The sequence below is a fragment of the Mesoplodon mirus genome, assembly GCF_964341445.2.
Source record: "Mesoplodon mirus genome assembly, chromosome: 1".
Taxonomy (NCBI): Eukaryota; Metazoa; Chordata; class Mammalia; order Artiodactyla; family Ziphiidae; genus Mesoplodon; species Mesoplodon mirus.
In genome coordinates this window covers 148,105,229-148,119,427 of record NC_138976.1, presented here as the reverse complement: position 1 = coordinate 148,119,427, position 14,199 = coordinate 148,105,229, and positions in this window count along the sequence as shown.

Sequence of the window (14,199 nt, the reverse complement as noted above, 5' to 3'; positions counted from 1 at the left end):
GACCCAGACAGGGCTGCTTTGCGGCCCCCGATCTGGGGCAGGGGCAGTGGGCGGCCTGTGACCCGGGCAGGAGCCTCTCCGCGTGTGTCCCTGGGACCCATGTGCCTGCGAACTTCGGTCACCTGGCAGGAAGCTATGATGCCCAGACCTATGCTTAGCTTTGCAGCGCGGTGTACTGCGCGGACACGTTCCACACACACTTCAAGTAAGAGGGCGGCCTGAGTGGAAAGGTGAGAGTTTGGGCAGCTGTGCAGACAAAGAAGGCGCCCTTTGGCCTGGGCCTAAAAGCTTGTGACAGTCCCCTGGGCCTGCCGGGCTCTGAGGGCCCTGCCCTTGGCCACCTGCTCCCCTGCCCTTTGTTCAGTCACAGCAGAGATGGCCACACCCACTCCCTCAGTGAGGGCAGTGTTCCAACCTCCCTCAGCCCCGCCCCCTCTCCGCAGGTTGCCATGGACTACAGAGGCTGCATTCTGAGGCCAGGGCGTTCCGAGAATGCCAAGGGCAGACAAGATGACCTTAAATGATTTCCTCTTGTGTAAGTTTTGGTAAACTTTAGGAGCTAGGAAATGGTCCACTTTACAGAAATGTTCAAATTTACTGGCATTTCATATATTCTCTGCTCTAACATTGTCCTGACTCTTTCTGTATATTCTTTACTTATGTTTTGGTTTTCCTTAATCAAAGTGTGTCTTTTAAATCTTTTCAAGAAGATTCTTTGGACTTACTAAATCACCTGAATTTTATACGTTTTCTGTTGTATTAAGTTCTGCTCATATCTTTATTTATCTTTTTTCTATGTTCTCAGGGTTTATTGTTTTCATCTTCTGATGTCAATTAAAACACTTGGTTATTCATTTTAATAAATCTTTTTACTTATAAAGATTTGAACTTTTGAAGATTCCAGCTTACTTGTACGTGTCTAAGGGTCAGGTCCTCTCCATTGTTGCTGGCCTAAGGCTTAGTTCACAATACAGCAATGTATATATTGACCTATTTTCCCCTCGACTTTCTGTGATTCCCTACATCTCACCTTTCTTTGCAGACAAGCCATTTGAAATACCCTTAACTTATTTCACAGCCAAGAAGTCTTTGAAATAATGTGTATTTTTTAGAGAAATCTTCTTATATAATTAGGCAGAAAATCTGACCTGCCATAGTTTTCAAAACAGCATAATTTCACTCTTCTCAATGATTAATCTGTTGTATAACACAATCTTGGAATATTTAGCTTTATCAATGACATGTCCTTGAAAAATGTTTTAGAGATCCTACCAGTCTTTGAAAACATCCTTGTGCCTTGTTTCAGTTCCAGTTTTATGTATATTTTCTGCCTTGCACCCGATTATTCCTACATCTGATGGATGGCCTTGGGAATCTAATTCTGGTATTGATGGTTTTGGCTGATTGTCTCCCCTTGTAGCTGCTTTCTTTATTATTGTGTAAATTTAGATCATGAGCTCATGTTTAGCTAAACAGCTGACCTTGTAAGAGGCTTAGGTGTGAACGCTCGTAAGTTTCAGCAGAGAGTCGGCAAAGATTTATTTGTGTCCCTCCAATGAGTGGCCCGCAAGGACCCCGTTTTCTACAAGTGGTGGTCCAATACTCCCTCTACAGGCAGGGGACTCAGACAGGGCTGATTTGCGGCCCCCGATCTGGGGCAGGGGCAGTGGGCGGCCTGTGACCCGGGCAGGAGCCTCTCCGCGTGTGTCCCTGGGACCCATCTGCCTGCGAACTTCGGTCACCTGGCAGGAAGCTACGATGCCCAGACCTATGCTTATCTGTGCAGCGCGGTGTACTGCGCGGACACGTTCCACACACACTTCAAGTAAGAGGGCGGCCTGAGTGGAAAGGTGAGAGTTTGGGCAGCTGTGCAGACAAAGAAGGCGCCCTTTGGCCTGGGCCTAAAAGCTTGTGACAGTCCTCTGGGCCTGCCGGGCTCTGAGGGCCCTTCCCTGGGCCCCCTGCTCCCCTGCCCTTTGTTCAGTCACAGCAGAGATGGCCACACCCACTCCCTCAGTGAGGGCAGTGTTCCAACCTCCCTCAGCCCCGCCCCCTCTCCGCAGGTTACCATGGACTACAGCGGCTGCATTCTGAGGCCAGGGCGTTCCGAGAATGCCAAGGGCAGACATGATGACCTTAAATGATTTCCTCTTGTGTCAGTGTTGGTAAACTTTAGGAGCTAGGAAATGGTCCACTTTACAGAAATGTTCAAATTTACTGGCATTTCATATATTCTCTGCTCTAACATTGTCCTGACTCTTTCTGTATATTCTTTACTTATGTTTTTGTTTTCCTTAATCAAAGTGTGTCTTTTAAATCTTTTCAAAGAAGATTCTTTGGACTTACTAAATCACCTGAATTTTATACGTTTTCTGTTGTATTAAGTTCTGCTCATATCTTTATTTATCTTTTTTCTATGTTCTCAGGGTTTATTGTTTTCATCTTCTGATGTCAATTAAAACACTTGGTTATTCATTTTAATAAATCTTTTTACTTATAAAGATTTGAACTTTTGAAGATTCCATCTTACTTGTACGTGTCTAAGGGTCAGGTCCTCTCCAGTGTTGCTGGCCTAAGGCTTAGTTCACCATACAGCAATGTATATATTGACCTATTTTCCCCTCGACTTTCTGTGATTCCCTACATCTCACCTTTCTTTGCAGACAAGCCATTTGAAATACCCTTAACTTATTTCACAGCCAAGAAGTCTTTGAAATAATGTGTATTTTTTAGAGAAATCTTCTTATATAATTAGGCAGAAAATCTGACCTGCCATAGTTTTCAAAACAGCATAATTTCACTCTTCTCAATGATTAATCTGTTGTTTTACACAACCTTGGAGTATTTAGCTTTATCAATGACATGTCCTTGAAAAATGTTTTAGAGATCCTACCAGTCTTTGAAAACATCCTTGTGCCTTGTTTCAGTTCCAGTTTGATGTATATTTTCTGCCTTGCACCCGATTATTCCTACATCTGATGTATGGCCTTGGGAATCTAATTCTGGTATTGATGGTTTTGGCTGATTGTCTCCCCTCGTAGCTGCTTTCTTCATTATTGTGTAAATTTAGATCATGAGCTCATGTTTAGCTAAACAGCTGACCTTGTAAGAGGCTTAGGTGTGAACGCTCGTAAGTTTCAGCAGAGAGTCGGCAAAGATTTATTTGTGTCCCTCCAATGAGTGGCCCGCAAGGACCACGTTTTCTACAAGTGTTGGTCCAGAACTCCCTCTAGAGGCAGGGGACTCAGACAGGGCTGCTTTGCGGCCCCCGATCTGGGGCAGGGCAGTGGGCGGCCTGTGACCCGGGCAGGAGCCTCTCCGCGTGTGTCCCTGGGACCCATCTGCCTGCGAACTTCGGTCACCTGGCAGGAAGCTACGATGCCCAGACCTATGCTTATCTGTGCAGTGCGGTGTACTGCGTGGACACGTTCCAAACACACTTCAAGTATGAGGGCGGCCTGAGTGGAAAGGTGAGAGTTTGGGCAGCTGTGCAGACAAAGAAGGCGCCCTTTGGCCTGGGCCTAAAAGCTTGTGAGAGTCCCCTGGGCCTGCCGGGCTCTGAGGGCCCTGCCCTGGGCCACCTGCTCCCCTGCCCTTTGTTCAGTCACAGCAGAGATGGCCACACCCACTCCCTCAGTGAGGGCAGTGTTCCAACCTCCCTCAGCCCCGCCCCCTCTCCGAAGGTTGCCATGGACTACAGAGGCTGCATTCTGAGGCCAGGGCGTTCCGAGAATGCCAAGGGCAGACAAGATGACCTTAAATGATTTCCTCTTGTGTCAGTGTTGGTAAACTTTAGGAGCTAGGAAATGGTCCACTTTACCGAAATGTTCAAATTTACTGGCATTTCATATATTCTCTGCTCTAACATTGTCCTGACTCTTTCTGTATATTCTTTACTTATGTTTTGGTTTTCCTTAATCAAAGTGTGTCTTTTAAATCTTTTCAAAGAAGATTCTTTGGACTTACTAAATCACCTGAATTTTATACGTTTTCTGTTGTATTAAGTTCTGCTCATATCTTTATTTATCTTTTTTCTATGTTCTCAGGGTTTATTGTTTTCATCTTCTGATGTCAATTAAAACACTTGGTTATTCATTTTAATAAATCTTTTTACTTATAAAGTTTTGAACTTTTGAAGATTCCAGCTTACTTGTACGTGTCTAAGGGTCAGGTCCTCTCCATTGTTGCTGGCCTAAGGCTTAGTTCACCATACAGCAATGTATATATAGACCTATTTTCCCCTCGACTTTCTGTGATTCCCTACATCTCACCTTTCTTTGCAGACAAGCCATTTGAAATACCCTTAACTTATTTCACAGCCAAGAAGTCTTTGAAATAAAGTGTATTTTTTAGAGAAATCTTCTTATATAATTAGGCAGAAAATCTGACCTGCCATAGTTTTCAAAACAGCATAATTTCACTCTTCTCAATGATTAATCTGTTGTATTACACAACCTTGGAGTGTTTAGCTTTATCAATGACATGTCCTTGAAAAATGTTTTAGAGATCCTACCAGTCTTTGAAAACATCCTTGTGCCTTGTTTCAGTTCCAGTTTGATGTATATTTTCTGCCTTGCACCCGATTATTCCTACATCTGATGGATGGCCTTGGGAATCTAATTCTGGTATTGATGGTTTTGGCTGATTGTCTCCCCTTGTAGCTGCTTTCTTCATTATTGTGTAAATTTAGATCATGAGCTCATGTTTAGCTAAACAGCTGACCTTGTAAGAGGCTTAGCTGTGAACGCTCGTAAGTTTCAGCAGAGAGTCGGCAAAGATTTATTTGTGTCCCTCCAATGAGTGGCCCGCAAGGACCCCGTTTTCTACAAGTGTTGGTCCAATACTCCCTCTAGAGGCAGGGGACTCAGACAGGGCTGCTTTGCGGCCCCCGATCTGGGGCAGGGGCAGTGGGCGGCCTGTGACCCGGGCAGGATCCTCTCCGCGTGTGTCCCAGGGACCCATCTGCCTGCGAACTTCGGTCACCTGGCAGGAAGCTACGATGCCCAGACCTATGCTTATCTGTGCAGCGCGGTGTACTGCGCGGACATGTTCCACACACACTTCAAGTAAGAGGGCGGCCTGAGTGGAAAGGTGAGAGTTTGGGCAGCTGTGCAGACAAAGAAGGCGCCCTTTGGCCTGGGCCTAAAAGCTTGTGACAGTCACCTGGGCCTGCCGGGCTCTGAGGGCCCTGCCCTTGGCCACCTGCTCCCCTGCCCTTTGTTCAGTCACAGCAGAGATGGCCACACCCACTCCCTCAGTGAGGGCAGTGTTCCAACCTCCCTCAGCCCCGCCCCCTCTCCGCAGGTTGCCATGGACTACAGAGGCTGCATTCTGAGGCCAGGGCGTTCCGAGAATGCCAAGGGCAGACAAGATGACCTTAAATGATTTCCTCTTGTGTCAGTGTTGGTAAACTTTAGGAGCTAGGAAATGGTCCACTTTCCAGAAATGTTCAAATTTACTGGCATTTCATATATTCTGTGCTCTAACATTGTCCTGACTCTTTCTGTATATTCTTTACTTATGTTTTGGTTTTCCTTAATCAAAGTGTGTCTTTTAAATCTTTTCAAAGAAGATTCTTTGGACTTACTAAATCACCTCAATTTTATACGTTTTCTGTTGTATTAAGTTCTGCTCATAACTTTATTTAGCTTTTTTCTATGTTCTCAGGGTTTATTGTTTTCATCTTCTGATGTCAATTAAAACACTTGGTTATTCATTTTAATAAATCTTTTTACTTATAAAGATTTGAACTTTTGAAGATTCCAGCTTACTTGTACGTGTCTAAGGGTCAGGTCCTCTCCATTGTTGCTGGCCTAAGGCTTATTTCACCATACAGCAATGTATATATTGACCTATTTTCCCCTCGACTTTCTGTGATTCCCTACATCTCACCTTTCTTTGCAGACAAGCCATTTGAAATACCCTTAACTTATTTCACAGCCAAGAAGTCTTTGAAATAATGTGTATTTTTTAGAGAAATCTTCTTATATAATTAGGCAGAAAATCTGACCTGCCATAGTTTTCAAAACAGCATAATTTCACTCTTCTCCATGATTAACCTGTTGTATTACACAACCTTGGAGTATTTAGCTTTATCAATGACATGTCCTTGAAAAATGTTTTAGAGATCCTACCAGTCTTTGAAAACATCCTTGTGCCTTGTTTCAGTTCCAGTTTTATGTATATTTTCTGCCTTGCACCCGATTATTCCTACATCTGATGGATGGCCTTGGGAATCTAATTCTGGTATTGATGGTTTTGGCTGATTGTCTCCCCTTGTAGCTGCTTTCTTCATTATTGTGTAAATTTAGATCATGTGCTCATGTTTAGCTAAACAGCTGACCTTGTAAGAGGCTTAGGTGTGAACGCTCGTAAGTTTCAGCAGAGAGTCGGCAAAGATTTATTTGTGTCCCTCCAATGAGTGGCCCGCAAGGACCCCGTTTTCTACAAGTGTTGGTCCAATACTCCCTCTAGAGGCAGTGGACTCAGACAGGGCTGCTTTGCGGCCACCGATCTGGGGCAGGGGCAGTGGGCGGCCTGTGACCCGGGCAGGAGCCTCTCCGCGTGTGTCCCTGGGACCCATCTGCCTGCGAACTTCGGTCACCTGGCAGGAAGCTACGATGCCCAGACCTATGCTTATCTGTGCAGCGCGGTGTACTGCGCGGACAGGTTTCACACACACTTCAAGTAAGAGGGCGGCCTGAGTGGAAAGGTGAGAGTTTGGGCAGCTGTGCAGACAAAGAAGGCGCCCTTTGTCCTGGGCCTAAAATCTTGTGACAGTCCCCTGGGCCTGCCAGGCTCTGAGGGCCCTGCCCTGGGCCACCTGCTCCCCTGCCCTTTGTTCAGTCACAGCAGAGATGGCCACACCCACTCCCTCAGTGAGGGCAGTGTTCCAACCTCCCTCAGCCCCGCCCCCTCTCCGCAGGTTGCCATGGACTACAGAGCCTGCATTCTGAGGCCAGGGCGTTCCGAGAATGCCAAGGGCAGACAAGATGACCTTAAATGATTTCCTCTTGTGTCAGTGTTGGTAAACTTTAGGAGCTAGGAAATGGTCCACTTTACAGAAATGTTCAAATTTACTGGCATTTCATATATTCTCTGCTCTAACATTGTCCTGACTCTTTCTGTATATTCTTTACTTATGTTTTGGTTTTCCTTAATCAAAGTGTGTCTTTTAAATCTTTTAAAAGAAGATTCTTTGGACTTACTAAATCACCTGAATTTTATACGTTTTCTGTTGTATTAAGTTCTGCTCATATCTTTATTTATCTTTTTTCTATGTTCTCAGGGTTTATTGTTTTCATCTTCTGATGTCAATTAAAACACTTGGTTATTCATTTTAATAAATCTTTTTACTTATAAAGATTTGAACTTTTGAAGATTCCAGCTTACTTGTACGTGTCTAAGGGTCAGGTCCTCTCCATTGTTGCTGGCCTAAGGCTTAGTTCACCATACAGCAATGTATATATTGACCTATTTTCCCCTCGACTTTCTGTGATTCCCTACATCTCACCTTTCTTTGCAGACAAGCCATTTGAAATACCCTTAACTTATTTCACAGCCAAGAAGTCTTTGAAATAATGTGTATTTTTTAGAGAAATCTTCTTATATAATTAGGCAGAAAATCTGACCTGCCATAGTTTTCAAAACAGCATAATTTCACTCTTCTCAATGATTAATCTGTTGTATTACACAACCTTGGAGTATTTAGCTTTATCAATGACATGCCCTTGAAAAATGTTTTAGAGATCCTACCAGTCTTTGAAAACATCCTTGTGCCTTGTTTCAGTTCCAGTTTGATGTATATTTTCTGCCTTGCACCCGATTATTCCTACATCTGATGGATGGCCTTGGGAATCTAATACTGGTATTGATGGTTTTGGCTGATTGTCTCCCCTTGTAGCTGCTTTCTTCATTATTGTGTAAATTTAGATCATGAGCTCATGTTTAGCTAAACAGCTGACCTTGTAAGAGGCTTAGGTGTGAACGCTCGTAAGTTTCAGCAGAGAGTCGGCAAAGATTTATTTGTGTCCCTCCATTGAGTGGCCCGCAAGGACCCCGTTTTCTACAAGTGTTGGTCCAATACTCCCTCTAGAGGCAGTGGACTCAGACAGGGCTGCTTTGCGGCCCCCGATCTGGGGCAGGGGCTGTGGGCGGCCTGTGACCCGGGCAGGAGCCTCTCCGCGTGTGTCCCAGGGACCCATCTGCCTGCGAACTTCGGTCACCTGGCAGGAAGCTACGATGCCCAGACCTATGCTTAGCTGTGCAGCGCGGTGTACTGCGCGGACACGTTCCACACACACTTCAAGTAAGAGGGCGGCCTGAGTGGAAAGGTGAGAGTTTTGGCAGCTGTGCAGACAAAGAAGGCGCCCTTTGGCCTGGGCCTAAAATCTTGTGACAGTCCCCTGGGCCTGCCGGGCTCTGAGGGCCCTGCCCTTGGCCACCTGCTCCCCTGCCCTTTGTTCAGTCACAGCAGAGATGGCCACACCCACTCCCTCAGTGAGGGCAGTGTTCCAACCTCCCTCAGCCCCGCCCCCTCTCCGCAGGTTGCCATGGACTACAGAGGCTGCATTCTGAGGCCAGGGCGTTCCGAGAATGCCAAGGGCAGACAAGATGACCTTAAATGATTTCCTCTTGTGTCAGTGTTGGTAAACTTTAGGAGCTAGGAAATGGTCCACTTTCCAGAAATGTTCAAATTTACTGGCATTTCATATATTCTGTGTTCTAACATTGTCCTGACTCTTTCTGTATATTCTTTACTTATGTTTTGGTTTTCCTTAATCAAAGTGCGACTTTTAAATCTTTTCAAAGAAGATTCTTTGGACTTACTAAATCACCTGAATTTTATACGTTTTCTGTTGTATTAAGTTCTGCTCATATCTTTATTTATCTTTTTTCTATGTTCTCAGGGTTTATTGTTTTCATCTTCTGATGTCAATTAAAACACTTGGTTATTCATTTTAATAAATCTTTTTACTTATAAAGATTTGAACTTTTGAAGATTCCAGCTTACTTGTACGTGTCTAAGGGTCAGGTCCTCTCCATTGTTGCTGGCCTAAGGCTTAGTTCACCATACAGCAATGTATATATTGACCTATTTTCCCCTCGACTTTCTGTGATTCCCTACATCTCACCTTTCTTTGCAGACAAGCCATTTGAAATACACTTAACTTATTTCACAGCCAAGAAGTCTTTGAAATAATGTGTATTTTTTAGAGAAATCTTCTTATATAATTAGGCAGAAAATCTGACCTGCCATAGTTTTCAAAACAGCATAATTTCACTCTTCTCAATGATTAATCTGTTGTATTACACAACCTTGGAGTATTTAGCTTTATCAATGGCATGTCCCTGAAAAATGTTTTAGAGATCCTACCAGTCTTTGAAAACATTCTTGTGCCTTGTTTCAGTTCCAGTTTTATGTATATTTTCTGCCTTGCACCCGATTATTCCTACATCTGATGGATGGCCTTGGGAATCTAATTCTGGTATTGATGGTTTTGGCTGATTGTCTCCCCTTGTAGCTTCTTTCTTCATTATTGTGTAAATTTAGATCATGAGCTCATGTTTAGCTAAACAGCTGACCTTGTAAGAGGCTTAGGTGTGAACGCTCGTAAGTTTAAGCAGAGAGTCGGCAAAGTTTTATTTGTGCCCTTCCAATGAGTGGCCCGCAAGGACCCCGTTTTCTACAAGTGTTGGTCCAATACTCCCTCTAGAGGCAGGGGACTCAGACAGGGCTGCTTTGCGGCCCCCGATCTGGGGCAGGGGCAGTGGGCGGCCTGTGACCCGGGCAGGAGCCTCTCCGCGTGTGTCCCTGGGACCCATCTGCCTGCGAACTTCGGTCACCTGGCAGGAAGCTATGATGCCCAGACCTATGCTTATCTGTGCAGCGCGGTGTACTGCGCGGACAGGTTTCACACACACTTCAAGTAAGAGGGCGGCCTGAGTGGAAAGGTGAGAGTTTGGGCAGCTGTGCAGACAAAGAAGGCGCCCTTTGGCCTGGGCCTAAAAGCTTGTGACAGTCCCCTGGGCCTGCCGGGCTCTGAGGGCCCTGCACTTGGCCACCTGCTCCCCTGCCCTTTGTTCAGTCACAGCAGAGATGGCCACACCCACTCCCTCAGTGAGGGCAGTGTTCCAACCTCCCTCAGCCCCGCCCCCTCTCCGCAGGTTGCCATGGACTACAGAGGCTGCATTCTGAGGCCAGGGCGTTCCGAGAATGCCAAGGGCAGACAAGATGACCTTAAATGATTTCCTCTTGTGTCAGTGTTGGTAAACTTTAGGAGCTAGGAAATGGTCCACTTTCCAGAAATGTTCAAATTTACTGGCATTTCATATATTCTGTGCTCTAACATTGTCCTGACTCTTTCTGTATATTCTTTACTTATGTTTTGGTTTTCCTTAATCAAAGTGTGTCTTTTAAATCTTTTCAAAGAAGATTCTTTGGACTTACTAAATCACCTGAATTTTATACGTTTTCTGTTGTATTAAGTTCTGCTCATATCTTTATTTATCTTTTTTCTATGTTCTCAGGGTTTATTGTTTTCATCTTCTGATGTCAATTAAAACACTTGGTTATTCATTTTAATAAATCTTTTTACTTATAAAGATTTGAACTTTTGAAGATTCCAGCTTACTTGTACGTGTCTAAGGGTCAGGTCCTCTCCATTGTTGCTGGCCTAAAGCTTAGTTCAACATACAGCAATGTATATATTGACCTATTTTCCCCTCGACTTTCTGTGATTCCCTACATCTCACCTTTCTTTGCAGACAAGCCATTTGAAATACCCTTAACTTATTTCACAGCCAAGAAGTCTTTGAAATAATGTGTATTTTTTAGAGAAATCTTCTTATATAATTAGGCAGAAAATCTGACCTGCCATAGTTTTCAAAACAGCATAATTTCACTCTTCTCAATGATTAATCTGTTGTATTACACAACCTTGGAGTATTTAGCTTTATCAATGACATGTCCTTGAAAAATGTTTTAGAGATCCTACCAGTCTTTGAAAACATCCTTGTGCCTTGTTTCAGTTCCAGTTTTATGTATATTTTCTGCCTTGCACCCGATTATTCCTACATCTGATGGATGGCCTTGGGAATCTAATTCTGGTATTGATGGTTTTGGCTGATTGTCTCCCCTTGTAGCTGCTTTCTTCATTATTGTGTAAATTTAGATCATGAGCTCATGTGTAGCTAAACAGCTGACCTTGTAAGAGGCTTAGGTGTGAACGCTCATAAGTTTCAGCAGAGAGTCGGCAAAGATTTATTTGTGTCCCTCCAATGAGTGGCCCGCAAGGACCCCGTTTTCTAAAGTGTTGGTCCAATACTCCCTCTAGAGGCAGGGGACTCAGACAGGGCTGCTTTGCAGCCCCCGATCTGGGGCAGGGGCAGTGGGCGGCCTGTGACCCGGGCAGGAGCCTCTCCGCGTGTGTCCCTGGGACCCATCTGCCTGCGAACTTCGGTCACCTGGCAGGAAGCTACGATGCCCAGACCTATGCTTCTCTGTGCAGCGTGGTGTACTGCGCGGACACGTTCCACACACACTTCAAGTAAGAGGGCGGCCTGAGTGGAAAGGTGAGAGTTTGGGCAGCTGTGCAGACAAAGAAGGTGCCCTTTGGCCTGGGCCTTAAATCTTGTGGCAGTCCCCTGGGCCTGCCGGGCTCTGAGGGCCCTGCCCTTGGCCACCTGCTCCCCTGCCCTTTGTTCAGTCACAGCAGAGATGGCCACACCCACTCCCTCAGTGAGGGCAGTGTTCGAAACTCCCTCAGCCCCGCCCCTTCTCCGCAGGTTGCCATGGACTACAGAGGCTGCATTTTGAGGTCAGGGCATTCCGAGAATGCCAAGAGCAGACATGATGACCTTAAATGATTTCCTCTTGTGTCAGTGTTGGTAAACTTTAGGAGCTAGGAAATGGTCCACTTTACAGAAATGTTCAAATTTACTGGCATTTCATATATTCTCTGCTCTAACATTGTCCTGACTCTTTCTGTATATTCTTTACTTATGTTTTGGTTTTCCTTAATCAAAGTGTGTCTTTTAAATCTTTTCAAAGAAGATTCTTTGGACTTACTAAATCACCTGAATTTTATACGTTTTCTGTTGTATTAAGTTCTGCTCATATCTTTATTTATCTTTTTTCTATGTTCTCAGGGTTTATTGTTTTCATCTTCTGATGTCAATTAAAACACTTGGTTATTCATTTTAATAAATCTTTTCACTTATAAAGATTTGAACTTTTAAAGATTCCAGCTTACTTGTACGTGTCTAAGGGTCAGGTCCTCTCCATTGTTGCTGGCCTAAGGCTTAGTTCACCATACAGCAATGTATATATTGACCTATTTTCCCCTCGACTTTCTGTGATTCCCTACATCTCACCTTTCTTTGCAGACAAGCCATTTGAAATACCCTTAACTTATTTCACAGCCAATAAGTCTTTGAAATAATGTGTATTTTTTAGAGAAATCTTCTTATATAATTAGGCAGAAAATCTGACCTGCCATAGTTTTCAAAACAGCATAATTTCACTCTTCTCAATGATTAATCTGTTGTATTACACAACCTTGGAGTATTTAGCTTTATCAATGACATGTCCTTGAAAAATGTTTTAGAGATCCTACCAGTCTTTGAAAACAACCTTGTGCCTTGTTTCAGTTCCAGTTTTATGTATATTTTCTGCCTTGCACCCGATTATTCCTACATCTGATGGATGGCCTTGGGAATCTAATTCTGGTATTGATGGTTTTGGCTGATTGTCTCCCCTTGTAGCTGCTTTCTTCATTATTGTGTAAATTTAGATCATGAGCTCATGTGTAGCTAAACAGCTGACCTTGTAAGAGGCTTAGGTGTGAACTCTCGTAAGTTTCAGCAGAGAGTCGGCAAAGATTTATTTGTGTCCCTCCAATGAGTGGCCCGCAAGGACCCCGTTTTCTACAAGTGTTGGTCCAATAATCCCTCTAGAGGCAGGGGACTCAGACTGGGCTCCTTTGCGGCCCCCGATCTGGGGCAGGGGCAGTGGGCGGCCTGTGACCCAGGCAGGAGCCTCTCCGCGTGTGTCCCTGGGACCCATCTGCCTGCGAACTTCGGTCACCTGGCAGGAAGCTACGATGCCCAGACCTATGCTTATCTGTGCAGCGCGGTGCACTGCGCGGACACGTTCCACACACACTTCAAGTAAGAGAGCGGCCTGAGTGGAAAGGTGAGAGTTTGGGCAGCTGTGCAGACAAATAAGGCGCCCTTTGCCCTGGGCCTAAAAGCTTGTGACAGTCCCCTGGGCCTGCAGGGCTCTGAGGGCCCTGCCCTGGGCCACCTGCTCCCCTGCCCTTTGTTCAGTCAGAGCAGAGATGGCCACACCCACTCCCTCAGTGAGGGCAGTGTTCCAACCTCCCTCAGCCCCGCCCCCTCTCCGCAGGTTACCATGGACTACAGAGGCTGCATTCTGAGGCCAGGGCGTTCCGAGAATGCCAAGGGCAGACATGATGACCTTAAATGATTTCCTTTTGTGTCAGTGTTGGTAAACTTTAGGAGCTAGGAAATGGTCCACTTTACAGAAATGTTCAAATTTACTGGCATTTCATATATTCTCTGCTCTAACATTGTCCTGACTCTTTCTGTATATTCTTTACTTATGTTTTGGTTTTCCTTAATCAAAGTGTGTCTTTTAAATCTTTTCAAAGAAGATTCTTTGGACTTACTAAATCACCTGAATTTTATACGTTTTCTGTTGTATTAAATTCTGCTCATATCTTTATTTATCTTTTTTCTATGTTCTCAGGGTTTATTGTTTTCATCTTCTGATGTCAATTAAAACACTTGGTTATTCATTTTAATAAATCTTTTTACTTATAAAGATTTGAACTTTTGAAGATTCCAGCTTACTTGTACGTGTCTAAGGGTCAGGTCCTCTCCATTGTTGCTGGCCTAAATCTTAGTTCAACATACAGCAATGTATATATTGACCTATTTTCCCCTCGACTTTCTGTGATTCCCTACATCTCACCTTTCTTTGCAGACAAGCCATTTGAAATACCCTTAACTTATTTCACAGCCAAGAAGTCTTTGAAATAAAGTGTATTTTTTAGAGAAATCTTCTTATATAATTAGGCAGAAAATCTGACCTGCCATAGTTTTCAAAACAGCATAATTTCACTCTTCTCAATGATTAATCTGTTGTATTACACAACCTTGGAGTATTTAGCTTTA